Consider the following 5,697-nt stretch of genomic DNA (forward strand, 5'->3'; position numbering starts at 1 on the left):
AGTCAAGGCTATGGTTTTTCCAGTGGTCATGTATGGATGTGAGAGTTGGACTGTGAAGAAAGCTGAGCGCCGAAAAATTGATGCTTTTGAACTGTGGTGTTGGAGAAGAGTCTTGAGAGTCCCTTGGACTGCAAGGAGATCCAATCAGTCCATTCTGAAGGAGATCAGCCCTGGGATTTCTTTGGAAGGAATGATGCTAAAGCTGAAACTCCAGTACTTTGGCCACCTCATGCGAAGAGTTGACTCATTGGAAAAGATTCTGATGCTGGGAGGGATTGGGGACAGGAGGAAAAGGAGACGACAGAAGATGAGGTGGCTAGATGGCATCACTGACTCGATGGACATGAGTTTGAGTGAACTCCGGGAGTTGGTGATGGACAGGGAGGCCTGGCGTGCTGCGATTCATGGGGTTGCAAAGAGTCAGACATGACTGAGCAACTGAACTGAACTGAACTGAACTGAAGCCTTAAAATATATCAGAAAAATGAATAAATTTTTAAAAGTTTTCTATTTGCTCTAAACCCGTATACATTTACCTGCGGCATGATCAGATTGATAGAAATTAAACAGGCAGCAGAGAAGGTTTCAATTAGGGCCAGTAGTCATAACAGCCTTAACAACCTGCACATTTTTATTGATCATTTCTCAAATATGTTAACTTTAACAAGCCATTTTACCAAGAGTAAGTTAATCACAGCATTAGCTGGAATGGCTCACACTGGAAAGGCTGAATGAGTGTTCTCAGATGCATAATTAGAAGTAGGTTGTTAAATATTTTTCAACTAATTCTGAGCTCCAAATAAGTGAAGACCACTGGTACTTCATAAAGAACTTATGATCTGCCTTTTCTATCAGAATCAAACAAAAATTTTTATCCTAGCTACAGTTAATTTGACCCTTTATGCTACAAATATACTGGCAGAAAGCAAACTGGATCCCCTTCTTTCTACCAACAGATCCCCTCAACTTTGAGTTTTGCAGAACATATTCAGACACTATATTTCCAAACTTTCCTTGCAGCTAAAGAGGCTAATAGAATGGGAGCAGAAATGATATGCATAACTTCCAGCTCCGATTATTATAAGGAACCTGCTTGCCCCCCACCCTCTTTTCCTTCCTTCCCAACGGCTGGTGAGGGTAAGCTGCCTTCACCTATGTATCTGAAATCATCCTCCCAAAGGATGACAGAGTAACAAGACAGAAGAAACCTGGGTGCCTGGGTATCTTCATGAAGCAGAGTCAACCACCCACCCTGGACCACCTGCCAAGGTCTGCACTATAAGAAAGAGAGAAGTAAATTGTGATGTGTCTGAGACACTGTATACTGAACTTGTGTTTAGTCCTCTAAATAATGTGCATATCTTACAGTTCACGGTGTGTTTCCACATGCTATGGCCTAGAACAGCCACCCATTATTCAACAACTATTTTTTAAGTACAGATTTTGTGTTAGCCTTGCACTAGGCTCTGAGCACACAACTAAGCCATGAACACAAAGTCCCTGAACTCATGAAACTTTCATTACAGTAACGGAGGAAGACACTTTCATTACACTGATGAGAGAAGATAACAAACACAATAATTTCAAGACAGTAACAATAATTTAAACTGAGGGTTCTAGACGCAGATTTGCCCCTTTTATATCCAGACTTTGCCATTTATCCCCTGTAACGGCCAGCCTCCAAGAATGATTCCCACTCCCCTACACACACACACACACACACACACTGAACCACATCTCCTCATTTATTGGCCCTTCCCTTGAATCTGGGCAGCCTCCATGACTTACTTTCGACCCACAGAAAGAGGCTGAAATGATGCTGCATAACTTTTAAGTTGAGGTCATAAGAAGGCCTTCAGCTTCCACCTGAGTCTTACAGAAAGGAGACTCACTTTCTGCTCACCCAGAAAGGAGTTAACTACAGTGTAAAAAGTTCAACTACCTGAGACTGCCAGGCTGAGGAAGCCACATGGAGAGGCTGCCTGGAGAGAGACGCCTGGCCAAACCCTGGCTGACATAGCAATCCCAGGGTGTAAGAGAAGTCATCTTAAATGTTCAGCCTAATCAAGCCTACAGAGGACTCCAGAAACCTTCTGACTGAGAGACCCCAAGTGAGGACCAACCAGCTGAGCCCAGTCAACTAACGGAACCAAGAGAAATGACACAAACTTAAGTCACCAATAAGGGTTATTACATAGCAGAAGCCAACTGGATCACCAACTTCATGAATTAAACACATTTATTAATCTCCCTGTGCCTCTGTTTTCTCACCTCTAAGGTTCCTAAATCATAAGGTTGCTATTAGAACTGAGTTCATCTGGAAAGTACTTAAAACAATGCCTGGTTTGTAATAAACATTTAGTCAATGTTGGCTACTATTCGTTATCATCAATAAATAAAATATTGATGATGGGACAGAAATGTTCAGAGTGGATACTCAGGAAGATGACTTTAAGCCTAGACCTGAAAATAAGCACTCCACCATCCAGAGAACCAGGGAGGAGCCTCCAGACAGACAGGTGCGAGGATGAGGCACCTGGGGTGGCAACAACCCACTGTTTTTGAGAGACAGAGGAATGACCAATGTGGTTGGAGGGTGGTGAGCAAAGTAGAGTCATGTAAGCCATGATGAGGAATTTGAATTTTATATTAAACACAATGGGAAGTTTTGAGGGATTTGGGAAGAGGAATGACTTGAATCAATCTGTTGGAAGAGGATTTTAGAAAGGTGAGGATGGAGGCAAAAGGATCCCCTAGAAGACTTCTGCAGTCATCTTAGTAACAGACTTTGGTGATTTGAACAAGTGTTTAGCAGGGGAGATAGGGAGAAGAGGGCAGATTTAAGGATGAGTTCCTTGAATGAGTGGCCCTTGGGCTGCCCATCAGTTTCCCATAATAAACTGAGATTTATTTTAACAAGGTCACTTTGGAACTTCCATTACTTTAACCCATTAGACAGAATTCAAACCATTATACCCAAGGATGGCTCAAATCTACCTCATTTTGTATAGGACAGGCTTCAATTGCGATAGATTCTTTATTACTAAATACTGGATAACAAAATATAAGTGTTTCACTCATTTCCTATTATTCAAATAAGAAAAGTAATTCAAAGCAATATTTCTGAGTAGAGGAGCATTACAAGATAAATCAGTTTGCAAGTTCAAGTGGCAATGCTGTGGCTGGCCACTTATGTGAGCCTGCACAGAATTTATGTAGAGCCTCCTGGGTTCTTAGTCCCTTCCAGTTCTAAGAGGCTATTCCTTTGGGGCTCTGTTTTAAAATTCTACACTACCTGGAAATATTTTATGCTCATGAGGTCAAGAGTCACACTCTGAGTACTTTTTTGATGGTCCAAGGAGCTAAACTACGTGACTCATGACTCTTGGCTCCTCAAGGTTCAAAGTACCTGCCACAGGATGTAATTACACACAGATAACCACCAGAAGGAAGGTTTGATTGTAATGCCCATCTTCTCCTAATCTGACAGGCAGGGGGCTGACAGTGAGTTGGCCTCTTTGTTTTATCACCATCGATAAACCGTATTAATCCAAAAGAGAGGGCATATGTGTATACACATATGCATATTCACTTTGTTGTACAGCAGAAACTAGCATGATGTGGTGAAGCAACTACCCCCCCCAAAAAAAAGTGTAATGCTTTATAGGTATCATTCATATACTACTTAAGATTTATTCTTTTTAGGAAAACTTGGGAGGTTTTGCTCAGGCTTTATATGAAGATATGGAAAAGTCATCACTCAAGCAGGTTTTTCTAAAACTTCACTGTTACTTGGGGAAAGTCTCTGGCACACATTACTATTAGGATTTCCATTTCATAGATTCACAGATATACAAGACAAACTTATGGTTACCAAAGGGGAAAGTGGGGGAGAGATAAATTGAGAATTGGGGATTAACAGATACACACTACCACATATAAAGTAGATAAACAACAAGAACCCACTTTATAGCACAGGGAACTATATTTAATATCTGATAATAACCTTTAATGGACTTCTCTGGTGGCTCAGACAGTAAAGAATGTGCCTGCAATGTAGGAGATCTCGGTTTGATCCCTAGGTCGGAAAGATCCCCTGGAGAAGGGAATGGCTACCCACTGTAATATTCTTGCCTGGAGAATCCCATGGACAGAGGATCCTGGTGGGCTACAGTCCATGGGGTCACACAGAGTCAGACATGACTGAGCGACTAACACACACACACACACACACACAATAACATTTAATGAAATAATCTGGAAAAGAATATATAACTGAGTCACTTTATTGTATACCTGAAATATTGCAAATCAACTACACTTCAAATGTAACTTAAAAAAAGATTTTCATTTCACATAGCAGTTCTTCCTTTCATGATGACAACAGAAAGGAGAGATTCTGTTGATGCAATGGGAGAATGGAGGTTAAGAACCTCATATGGCACCTGAGAGGAGAGTTGCTCAGGTTTTCCTCTCTTCTTTCCTAATACTGAGCAGGTCTAATCAAATAAGTCAGCCTTAGAAGACTTAGGAGGACAATCAACTTGATTTGTGAGAGTTTTACCTCTCACTATCTAAGTTTCCTTCAGCTCACTTGCTCCTTATGGTAGACTCTGTCCTTCACATGCTCAGGCTTGGTTGCTGTCAGAGTTACATTATGGAGCACATGGAATTTAAGATTAACTCTTGGGTCTAAAAGCCATAATGGGTCTTTCTTTGGACTTTACTGTTGTTTTCCAGCTTTAAACTTTAGTGTTATAGCACTGGATATACAATTCATCTAATTAAATGTGAAAAGGAGGGGGAGGGTAAGGTGAACACCAAGAGAACTTATGAATACTGATCATAAACATTGCTAGGTAGGAAAAAGTATGAAAAAGAATGTATATACAGTATATTTATAACTGAACCACTTTGCTGTACAGTAGAAATTAACATAACATTATAAATTAACTATCCTTCAATAAACTAAATTTTTTTAAAAAAATGATGCCAGATAAAGATAATAGCATCACCATCACTGATGTCCTCCGTTAGCCACCAGTCTCACTCACTAGTGCTGCGTGCACTTTGGCTGCCAAATATAACAGGCCAGCATCAAATTATAAATTATAAATTCAGAATGAGTAAGGGGAGAATGCAGTACTTGGATGCAATCTCAAAAACGACAGAATGATCTCTGTTCGTTTCCAAGGCAAACCATTTAATATTACAGTAATCCAAGTCTATGCTCCAACCAGTAACACTGAAGAAGCTGAAGTTGAACAGTTCTATGAAGACTTACAAGACCTTTTAGAACTAACACCCAAAAAAGATGTCCTTTTCATTATAGGGGACTGGAACGCAAAAGTAGAAAGTCAAGAAACACCTGGAGCAACAGGCAAATTTGGCCTTGGAATACAGAATGAAGCAGGGCAAAGACTAATAGACTTTTGCCAAGAAAATGCACTGGTCATAACAAACACCCTCTTCCAACAACACAAGAGAAGACTCTATACATGGACATCACCAGATGGTCAACACTGAAATCAAATTGATTATATTCTTTGCAGCCAAAGATAGAGAAGCTCTATACAGTCAGCAAAAACAAGACCAGGAGCTGACTGTGGCTCAGACCGTGAACTCCTTATTGCCAAATTCAAACTTAAATCGAAGAAAGTAGGGAAAACAACTACACCATTCAAGTATGACCTAAAT

This window comes from Bos mutus, chromosome 9 (genome assembly GCF_027580195.1).
Source record: "Bos mutus isolate GX-2022 chromosome 9, NWIPB_WYAK_1.1, whole genome shotgun sequence".
Lineage (NCBI taxonomy): Eukaryota > Metazoa > Chordata > Mammalia > Artiodactyla > Bovidae > Bos > Bos mutus.